At 41.4% G+C, this 11,860-nt stretch overlaps 1 long non-coding RNA gene across 1 annotated transcript; it reads left to right on the top strand.

Moving 5' to 3' along the window:
- The first annotated feature begins 632 nt into the window (after window positions 1–632).
- LOC141270917 (uncharacterized) lies at window positions 633–10,963 on the top strand. The gene is made up of 3 exons (XR_012321766.1): window positions 633–835; window positions 928–1,029; window positions 10,070–10,963. It is a non-coding gene; the product is annotated as an uncharacterized lncRNA (long non-coding RNA).
- The last annotated feature ends 897 nt before the right edge of the window (window positions 10,964–11,860 follow it).

Raw genomic sequence — 11,860 nt, 5'->3', positions numbered from 1 at the left:
TTGTGAGGACACAGATACAATTGAAATCACTCCCTCTCTGGGACATTTACCAACTCAACTGGACGTTCCAGGGGAGATTGCAGGTATGTTTTACACTAGCCGATAATTGGGAATGACTGAGCATGAATGCTTGTTCGATATTTGTTGACCCTTATGAATAAACGCTTAGGCCACGTTCCAACATTCAGTATTTAGTCAGTATTTTACATCAGTATTTGTAAGCCAAAACCAGGAGTGGATGATGAATACTGAAGTGGTGACGTGTTTCTATTATACTTTTCCACTGATTGTTCCACTGCTGGTTTTGGCTTACAAATACTCATGTAAAATACTGACCAAATACTGAACGTGTGAACGTGGCCTTTCAGAGAACTGCAGTCTTCACATTTGTATTGATCACAGGGTAGAGATAGGGGAACTTCTCTATAAACTCCACACTGCCTACTTAACATATGGGCCGAAATCTATTAATGGCTGTACACTAGAAAAAAAATCTCACTCCATATTTGCTTTGTAATTTACAACTTTTTCCTCGCTCGTGGCAACTTTTTGAAAAGTGTGCAGGTCTTATCATGACGGGGTGTGGCAAATTTACTTTAGAAAAGCGCTAAATTTACTTGTACTTTGCTCCGGTTAGCTTGATATTAGGCTTGATGTAGGAAATGCAGTCCTCCATAGGATTTTTTTTTATAAAACACACCTGTAGTTTTAGGTTTTGTAGTACACAGAGAACACAGCCAGAAATAGATCCAGCAGGAAGAAAAAGCAAAAGTCTTTCTTACTTATTTCCTATTCTTTTTGAATCTACTTCAGGCTTCAGCTAAAAAAAGAAAAGGTGCAATATTTTTCCAAAAATAAAATCCTTTTAGTGAAACTTGTTATCGGTGCCCTTCAACATTATTTTTCTTTTTTGGCTTTTTATACTAGCTGATAGGAAATGGCATGAATTTTTTATTACAAGCAATCGCTTCCGAAGCTGGTGCCAACCACAGGAGTGACCTGTCCCTGATCCAAGGGGGGTGACAGCAGGTAAGCATGCCTCCGTTTGTTAGTTTTTTTAATAATTCATACCTAAGATTTTTTTTTTTTTAACATAAGACAAGTACTCTTGTTTGCACAATGTACACTAGTTAGGGTATGTGAACATAACGATTTTTTTTTCCGGGTGAGTGAACCCTTCCGAGTTTTCCTAGAAGTAGATGCTTTAGGAAATGTCTTAGTTTTTTTCCTGAAGGGTCCTTTTTAGTGTTTTTTTAGTTGCCTTTTGAGCGCTTTTTTGACAGCCGGGTGTTTTTTGAGCGTTTTTCAATCGTTTTGAGTGCATCTTTTTTATTTACGTTCTCTGGGCATTTTTAATTTTATTCAACAATAAAGAAACTGCTGGCAAAAGAGGGAGTCTTCCAGGCATCTTTTGATCCTTCCCATTGATTTCTATTATAAATTATATAGCATCCTCAGAACGAAAATGCTTGAAGAATGCTCAGCTCACTTCTTTTTGCCCCTGGCTTCTGTGGAAACCTGAAGCAGTTAAAAGATACTTAAAACACTGAATATATGAACAGGAAGTCATTTTTACATAGAAATGAATATGTTCATTTTTTTGAGAGTTAGAGCTTTTTCAGGTGGTTTTCGAATTGGAATCAGCTTGAAAAAGACACTGTGTGCACGAATCTTAAGACAGGTTTCTTGACAATATGCTGTTCATAAAGTCTCCCCCTGCTGGGATAAAGCAATCAACTTTGTTCTATGGAGAAATCAGGCAGCAAGTATTCAATTTCCCTGCAGCGTTCACACAGGTGAAAAAAATTATTACACAGTAAATTTAAAGTAAATGCTGCACTAATTATTATGAAAGCGACTGTCAATCATCTCTCCACAAACCCTGAATGATATTAGTCACACTTATTATGGAGATTTACTGCCTCCACTTGCTCCAATTCTTTCCTCCGTGTCAGTCTTCACTGCTGTCCTGCCTTTGTATTCAAAATTCTGGAAGCCCAGAAGGAACATATTTCTGGATAGTGCATGGAAATAGACATAAACAAAATGAACTGACATGTTAAGGAGAACAGAAGACGACTGTGTGATAAGACAAAACCGCATCTTAGATGGCAGGAGGCTGAATATATACATAAGGATCTGCATCTTGTATGTACGCAGCCTGTTTGCACTGCCAGCAGCAGCAGATGAAGCGATCCAGGTGGATTTTCAATGCAGATCATAGATCTTGGGTCAGGCAATTCCCCGGGAACTTGGATTCTAGCAAACGTTCGGCACATTACTTTATTCCTGACAAGCAAGTTTGTGATAAAATCTCTCCGAGGTATTCCGCGCTTTGAAATGTAAAACCGACCTCCGAGACCGAGGTAGTGGAGGCTTCCGGCTGTGGGATCATTGTCACCAGGATAATGCCATGAAATATTAAAGATATGACGAGTCCACTAGAATAATATTCCTGGTACAGAGGGCACTGTAGGGACCACATTACGTATTATGTATGTCCTGTACCACACCGCATGAAACAGCAGAGAGTGGGCACGTAGGTGTGAAAAGCACAACATTCCGGGGGTCACAAAGTCTTCAGGTGCCCTTCTTACTTATCTCTACACCATCATAAATGCTTGTAAATTATAAGCATTCTGCATTCTCCATGTGCTGACTCTCTGCATATATACAGCAGGCAATTTGAACAAGCAGTGCAGCAGTGTAAAGTATAGCAGAGCAGCTTAGACCTATGATAAGACAATGTGTAAATTTCAGACTGCATCAGACTTTAAACAGATAATAAAACTAAGCCAGAGTCAGTGATCACAGCCAAATACAGTTTAGAAAGGAACTGCATGCACATAAAGAAACTAACACTTAATAAGGCGCCATTTGCTGTTTTCTCAAGATAGCTCCTTCAAAATATAAGCCTGCAGCTGTTGCATACTCCAACATTTCAGACTACCTCAGGCTCCAACGGACAGTGTAGTTCTTGTAAAGTTATTGATAATAGTTGTGCAATTGCCTTCCAGCTCTTGCTAGAAATTCATTTCTTTTGTCTGGAGTATTAAAACATGGTGTGTTCCAATAAACAGGAGTATTTTACCAGCATCAAACATGTTTCAAGCTGTTCAAAGTGAAGGTATGAAAATGTCTTTGCTTCACTTGTGCATTTAAACCCCTATCAGACCTATAGGCCTCTCATGAGAATTTAAAGGGAATCTGTCAGCAGGTTTATGTTATGTAATCCGAGAGCAGCATGATGTAGGGCGGAGACCCTAATTCCAGCAATGTGTCATTTACTGGGCTGTGTGCTGTTGTTCCAATAAAGTCAGTGTTTTCTCAGCAGGAGGTCACTAGAGAACTAGTTGTCTCATACAGTGTAATCCTCCTCCTCTATATAAACCCACCTTCACCATTGATTGGCATCTTTCTGCCTATGCACAGTGTACACAGGAAGCTGCCAATCAGTGGTGTGGGTAGGTTATACAGAACTCAGCATACAGCGCTATGCTAGATCTGCAGTAAAGAATGTAGGGATTTTATCACAACTACTGCACCCAGTAAACTAAGTGACACATCGCTGGAATTAAGGTCCCTACATCATGCTGCTCTCAGATGAGGTAGCAAGACTCTGAATCCCAAAAACTTTGCTACATCACATATAAGTAGCCAACAAATAATATGTCATATGCTACCCCATATCCCATTAATATATACAGTAAATCATTGTTATTGTTTATACCGAACTATAATTTATGACTTAAAGATTATTTAGCTATCGTTTTTATACTATTTTGCTGGGAAACTCCTTTTAATTTATTCTTTCTAGTTATTTAAAATATTATTTGTTTTATTTTTGTAATTACAATTTTTCACTATTATTTTTCTATTTTTTTTATGTAATATTTTTTTGTTTTAAAATAGTTTTGAATCCTTAGATTTTAGTTGTATTCATTTATATTTTTGTTTATTTTATTATTTCGTTTTTCACTGATTATTTATTTTCAATTTTTATGACATTTAAATATAATATATTATTTTTTAATATAGTTTTTTATACTTATATATTTTTTATTTATGGTAATATGAGGAGTAAATGTTCTGCTTCAGACACAATACAGAATGATTAACAGTTATTTTTTATTAGCTCTTATTATTATATTTTAGTGGAAACAATTTATTTAATTTATTTTACATGTTTTTTATTTTTTTCAAATATAATATATTACCAATCCTGGTATGCATGGCCCCCTCATCCCTAATTCTGGTATACATGGCCCCCTTATCCCCAGTCCTGTTCTGCATGGCCCTCTCATCCCCAGTCCTGTTATGCATGGCCCCCTCATCCCCAGTCCTGGTATGCATGACACCCCTCATCTCTATCCTGGTATGCATGGCCCCCTCATCCCCAATCCTGGTATGGATGGCCCCCTCATCCCCAATCCTAGAATCCTGGTATGCATGGCACCCCAAATCCCAATCCTGTTATGCATGGCACCCCTCATCCCAATCCTGGTATGCATGGCACCTCTCATCCCCAATCCTGGTATGCGTGGCCACCTCATCCCCAATCCTGGTATGCATGGCCCCATCATCCCTAATCCTGGTATGCATGGCCCCCTCATCCCCAATCCTGGTATGTATGGCACCCCTTATCCCCAATCCTAGTATGCATGGCCCCCTCAGACCCAATCCTGGTATGCATGGCCTCCCACCACTGCACATATTTAAAAAAATAAACTCTTCTACTCACCTTCCTTCCTTCCCTCTACTCCAACGCTGCTCCTGTTCTGCCAGCAGCTCACCTGGCATCTGCGCAGCGCATGACACCACTGCCATGTGCCCTCAGATGCCGAGGTGAGCTGCAGGGATATTCACTCCTCTCCACGCTGGGACTATGGTAGTGGAGAGGAGTGAATATCCCTGTTCTTTAATTGCGTGCGTACAGTGTCAGCAGCGCTGCTGCTCAGCGATCCGCCGTGCCCGCTATTAAAGAAATGAATATTCACTCCTCTCGACTCCCATGGGCGTGGAGAAGGGTGAATATTCATTTTTCTTTAGCAACGGGCACATGTGGTAGCTGCAGCAGTGGCTACTGCGTGTGCCCCGCTCCTCTGCGGCCGCAATCTCCCCCCACCTCTATCCACCACCGGAATGTATATACAATAAAGTATATACCCGAGTATAAGCCGAGGGGGGCTTGTTTTAATTTGAGGAGTAAATGTTCTGCTCCGGACACAATGCAGAGTCGGTTAACACACGCACATCACAAAGCAAATCTTCATGGAAACTGGTTGCAGACTGTAGCGCTAAGTAAATTTATTTTGAAGAATATACAGGAAGTGCTGCGGCGGAGTGTAATTCAATCTCAGAATCAATACTGTTGAATCATTTATGTCGTATCCCCCGGCTGCTGCCTCCTATATTTTCCACGCTGTTAAATGAATACTGCGGGATTGGGGGTGAGTGACATATATCAGGGGTTTATCGGTGCGTCTTCCTTTATGGGCGCCTCTTTAGATTCTAGAAGAAATTCACGTATTGCATTAATAACCATGATTCGGAGCGTGCTGTAATGGCCGCCGGATAGGACATGTATTGATTTTCCCGGCAATTAGAAAAGATTCAAGGGTTGTGTTGTTCAATGAAAATCTACACAATGTCATATTTGTAATGTAAACCACAATTGGATTTTCTATTTACAACAGGTTGAACTATGCAGAATTGCAGGGCGACCTAGGAACGTGAGCGGCTTCCTGAATATTTAGGCTACAGCTGTGTGGCTCTAGGCTACGGGTATGGATGTAGCAGATCGAAATGTGTTACTTGGCAGAAGTCGTACAAATACAATGGGCCTGAGTCATCAAAGTGTTTTCAACAGTTTTCTGGAGTAAAATACCTTGAAATGTCTAAAAAAAAATTTGCAACTTCGAGTCGCACAAAAATGTTGTGACTTGACTTTTTACGACTCAGTCAGCTTCGGCAAAGTGGGCAGAGCTTGGACGAGATTGCGGGGTGGCAAAGCCCGCCCGATAAATTCATCAATTTATGCCACTTTAGTGGGGTAAATTGCACCAGAAATGTAGTTGTAAGATTTCCCTAATTCGCAATGAGCCGCATCTTACTTCATTGGTGTCTTCACCTTCAGGCCATTTTTTTTTTTTTTCATTTTCCTTTTTTCCTCCACTTCTTCCAAAATCCTAACTTTTTTATTTTTCCTTCGCCATAACTGTGTGAGGGCTTCTTTTTCGCAGGACAAGTTGTACTTTTGAATGACACCATTCATTTTATCATGAAATGCACTGGAAAGCGGGAAAAAAATTCAAGTGCATTGAAACTGCAAAAAAAGTGCAATTTCATAATTTTTTTTATTTTTTTTATATAGCATATTGACTATACAGCAAAACCGACGTGGGATTATGATTCTCCAGGTACGTACGATTACGCAGATACCAAACATGTCTAGGTTTTTTTCAGTTAAAAGGTGAAAATAAATTCGGACATTTGTAAAAAACAAAAAACAAAACAATGTTGCTTGTGTCACCATTGTCCGAGACCTGTAACGGTTTCAATTTTCGGAATATGGGGTACTGTGATCTTTTTGCCGTGATGTGACATTTTTACTAATACCATTTTGAAGTAGATACAATATTTTAATCGTCTCTTATTGCATTTTATTATAATGTTGCGGCAGTCCCAAAAAACGTAATTTTGTTGTTTCGATTTTTTCTCATTGCTCCGTTTACCGATCGGATTAATTTATTTTATATTTTGATAGATAGGACTTTTACAAATGCAGACATACTAAATATGTGTATTTTTGTTTTTTTAATTGTTTTGTTTTTAATGGGTCAAAAGGAGGGTGATTTGAACTTTTGTTTTTTTTTTATTGTTTCATATGTTTACTGTATTTGTTAGTCCCCTTAGGGGACCTGAAGTTGTGATAGTCTGATCGCTTGTACTATACATAGCAGTGCATCAGCACTCCTATGTATAATGGAAATCACAATATATTATGAACGTCAGCTAAGCGCTGGGTTCCACAGAAGTATCGTAATGATAGGCATGGAGGTCTTCAGCAGACCCCTGGCTGTCATGGCATCCCATCGGCGGCCTGCGTTCATGTCACTGGTGCGCCGATTGATGCGTAGAAAGACGCTGGCATGTGTTAAATGTCTCTGTCAGAGATTGACAGCTGCCTTTAACAGGTTAACCGTTCCGCTCCACCCATGGATGATATAAGTACAGATCACATTAAATCCCAGTAAATACACCTAGCACTGCTTCCCCATCTCTACCTGTTAATGATGTACTGTAGGTTTAGATACCACTGCCTTATTGTTTCCCTTAAATGTTGTAGCAACAGATAGCACTGCCTTCCTGTATCTCATTGTGAATAATATAGGAACATATGATACTATCTCCCTGTCTCACCCCCTAAGTGTTATAGGCACAGATAGTACTGCTTCCCTTTCTCCCTCCAGTAATTTTGCATGCACAGAAAGCACCTCCTCCCTGTAATGGTGTAAATTCAGATATTACTGCTTTCTTGTCTCATATTTTAAATTAGGAAGGTATAGCTGATACTAACTCACTGTCTGTCATCATAAATTATATTGGCACAGGTAGTGCTGCCTCTGTCTCTTATTGTAAATGGGTGTACATTTTGTATGCACAGATAGCACTTTCTCCTTGTTTTGTTGCAGATACAGAAAGTACTTAATTCTTGTTTCACATTAGGTACAGGCGATACTGCCTACCTGTCCCTCTTCATAAATGACATTTGCACAGAGAGTACTGCCCCCTTGTCTCTTATTGTTAATGATAAAGGTGCTGGTGATACTACGATCCTGTCTCTCCACATAAGAAACATTGGTACATTTAGTACTTCTGCCTCCCAATCTCTCTCTGTAAATGTACATCTGACTCGCCCCCTGGGCCGTGGGGCACGCGGATCCGGGCGATAGGGGAACGATGGGGGTAGTAGTAGTGGCGGCACGGTCCCGCGGCTCAGGGTGGTCAGGCCAATGGTAGTCTGCTAAGTGCTTCAGATAATGTCCGACTACGCCACCCGTGGATTGCGGTTATTAGGAACCGCCGCTGCAAGGCAGTCCGCTGGGGCTGATGATGGGTGCAGCTGAGGTGATGTGACTCCCCACGGGAAGAGTGCAGCCCCAGGGCAGTGTAGTGGATGGTGGGAGTGATGGTAGTGCGAGTCCCGGTGCTAATAGTGCTGGAGGCGCGAAGGAGCACACAGACAACAAGTTACAGTCCAGGGTCTTTACTCACAGTTCGTTTGTTCCAGGTCACTTCGGCCAGCAGTGAACGCCCGAGCCGTGCTGCGTCCACCAGGTGAGGGGCTCGGTCAACTCCCAGGCAGTTCAGGAGCATGGCACAGGACCCCCTTTTATCCTTTCTCTGGCCTGCCTCACCAGTGACCCACTTTTGTCCAGCTGCCGCGGACCTGTGCGGTTAAACGTGGGCAACGTCCTCCGCTGTCCTATATGGTGCCTTCCTAGCAGGTTTGATGAGGTGTCGCACCAATATATGATCACGACGACCGGTCTTTGGCTGAGGGTTGTTTCTCCTCCACCAACTTGGGATCCGGTACCCTTAATCTGCCTGACCCTGCACCCTGGATTCTCGTGGGTTCTTAGGGTCCCTTCCACCTTCTTGTTCCTGAGCCCTTCTGTTTCTCTGTCTCTCCTTCTTTGCAGTTCCTTTCTGTTTCTGTTCCTTTCTCTTGGAGCTGAGATGAGCCAGAATCTCAGCTCTCCTTCACCTCCTCCTCGGCCTCTTCTCCAGGCCCACTTCTCCTTCTCCTCTCAGGCCCCGGCCTCTTCCCTAGGCCTGCCTCTGGAGCAGCACTCAGCCTGAGCTGCTGCTCCCTGTCTTCTCCTCTCCACAGAATGAACCTAGATCTAAGATGGTGCCCACCTTTTATACCTCCCTCTGACCATGAGCCCAGGTGACCAGCAACCAATGGGCTCCTTCCTACGCTCAGAAACCGCCCCCTATCTGCCCCTACAGCACTGGGTGTTCCACCCCTCCCTCCCCACTCCAGTAGGGACATGGTCTGTCATGCCTGCACTTCTGTCTAGTGGGAGCACCGTTGAGCTGTCCCTCGGAAATGGGGTGTGTGTGCTGCATGCAGCTAACTGAGCCTTGGTCCACACTCCATCCTTACCTGGGAGTGGAATATCACACCTCTGGTCTGAGGTGCAATACCCCTGTAGCGGCCGAACTCTCGGGGCGCTACACATCCAGATAGTGCTGCCTCCTTATCTCTCTATGTAAATGCTGTGTGCATAGATAGTACTGTCTTTCTCTATGTAAGTGATAGACACACAGAGCACTGCACACCAATGTGTTATCAGTGGGGGTTTGTTCCCCACTTATCAGCAGAATTAAAGAACTGAAATGCTCTTTGTCCATCAATTATAGTTTTCCAAAAACCCCTTTCAGGGCAGTGATTGACCGAAATGCATTAGTAACTCACATCTCATATACTGGTTTTGATATTTAAACAATAAAATGTTTGCCATTTTTGACAGATCCACTTCCAGGACAATATTCTCTTACCAACCATCCATTGCAGATGAATGAATATTTAAACAATGTAGAACTTGTTATATCTACATTAATGTAAACTCTGCGCATCGATATTTATGTGGATTTTTCCCTTGGATTATTTGTTTTCTGCTAGCTCCAAAATCAATAAACATTAAGGTAAAAACAAATGTTATGAAGATTATAGTGAAACACGTAGAAAACCTCATCTTCTGCTGTGCATCTTCTGTAACAGCCTGCAATACTCTAGATTGATAAATAATAGATTCACTTTAACCCCTTATTCCAGAAAAGGTCATCAATTTATGGATCAGAATATTGATCAAATGGTATACTGTGGCATTTATGAAAAAGTTTGTATACACAATATATACACAGTATATACAACTTCATGTAACTTCATATAAGCAGTATATATAGGTTCACATTACTAGATGATACATGGTACGTTTGACTTGAGTAAATAAAATTTGAAGAACTCTTATTTCTTGCATTTCCTTTTTTTTTGCAGAGGCTACATGAATGTCCCAAGGAGTCTCATAAATCATCAAGGACCTGGCTCGGGGCTCTCAGATAATGACCTAATTCTAATGGGAACCAATGCAAAATCTGTAACCTACACCTGTCATTTATATTACTGACATTGTTTTATATGGTTAAGGAGTTTTTTTGGAGCTCTCAAGCACCAGGGCATGGGGTGGCTGCTTTTTGAACTCCATATTCCTACACCACGCTCAAACAAATCATTTTAAAAATGTAAAAATGTGGTTGTCATACCAAAAATCACTCAGGTGCTGGCAAGTGGGTGTCTCCCTTCTGTTTAAATTGCTGCCCATCACCTCCTGCTGTCTGATGTATTCTGTTACTAGCAGCAGATACCCTGTAACAGATTACAGGAAGTGGCATTGGGTCTTTGTCTCTCGGCTCCTGCTTTTCTGTCTACCAAACTGCATACAGACGTAACTAAGAGGCAATCTTTCAGTTTTGGGCTGACAAGCCATTGGGCAAAAGCAGCAACATTGCAAGCTAGGAAGGAAGTGTGAGAAAGGAAGTTCCAGCTACTATAGTGCTGGCAGAATGCTGCCAAAGAAGAATCCCCCACTCAAAAAGAGTAGAAGGCAAGTTACAGTCCAGGAAAATTGGTCCGTTTCTGAATATATTAGACTAGTATTCCCATCCGTAACATTTTAAACTTGTTATGCGGAATGAGGGCAGAAAGACCAAGCTTTTTTATTGGTTTTATGGGAAGTGAGAGGCATGCTTTAATTTACCTAAGGCTTTTTATGTGTTGTCTCAAATGCTCCTTCGTAGCTGCACTGCTAATGACTGTCCTTGACTTGATGCCTATACAGACCGAAGACTAAAAAATTGGGGACTCTTTTTAGACTAAGGCTAAAAATAAATCTTGTTCTATGTTGCAAAAATGTTGCAAAAATAATCCATATATTTAACATATACAGTACAGACCAAAAGTTTGGACACACCTTCTCATTTAAAGATTTTTCTGTATTTTCATGACTATGAAAATTGTACATTCACACTGAAGGCATCAAAACTATAAATTAACACATGTGGAATTATATACTTAACAAAAAAGTGTGAAACAACTTAAATTATGTCTTATATTCTAGGTTCTTCAAAGTAGCCACCTTTTGCTTTGATGACTGCTTTGCACACTCTTGGCATTCCCTTGATGAGCTTCAAGAGGTAGTCACCGGAAATGGTTTTCACTTCACAGGTGTGCCCTGTCAGGTTTAATAAGTGGGATTTCTTGCCTTATAAATGGGGTTGGGACCATCAGTTGTGTTGTGCAGAATGCTGGTGGATACACATCTGATAGTCCTACTGAATAGACTTTTAGAATTTGTATTATGGCAAGAAAAAAGCAGCTAAGTAAAGAAAAACGAGTGGCCATCATTACTTTAAGAAATGAAGGTCAGTCAGTCCGAAAAATTGGGAAAACTTTGAATGTGTCCCCAAGTGCAGTTGCAAAAACCATCAAGTGCTACAAGGAAACTGGCTCACATGAGGACCGCCCCAGGAAAGGAAGACCAAGAGTCACCTCTGCTTCTGAGGATAAGTTTATCCGAGTCACCAGCCTCAGAAATCGCAGGTTAACAGCAGCTCAGATTAGAGACCAGGTCAATGCCACACAGAGTTCTAGCAGCAGACACATCTCTTCAACAACTGTCAAGAGGAGACTTTGTGCAGCAGGCCTTTATGGTAAAATAGCTGCTAGGAAACCATTGCTAAGGACAAGCAACAAGCAGAAGAGACTTGTTTGGGCAAAAGAACACAAGGA

This window comes from Phyllobates terribilis, unplaced genomic scaffold, assembly GCF_046119375.1.
Source record: "Phyllobates terribilis strain yellow unplaced genomic scaffold, ASM4611937v1 Scaffold_5__5_contigs__length_657084704, whole genome shotgun sequence".
Classification (NCBI taxonomy): Eukaryota; Metazoa; Chordata; class Amphibia; order Anura; family Dendrobatidae; genus Phyllobates; species Phyllobates terribilis.
This window is presented reverse-complemented; position numbering and strand designations above follow the sequence as displayed.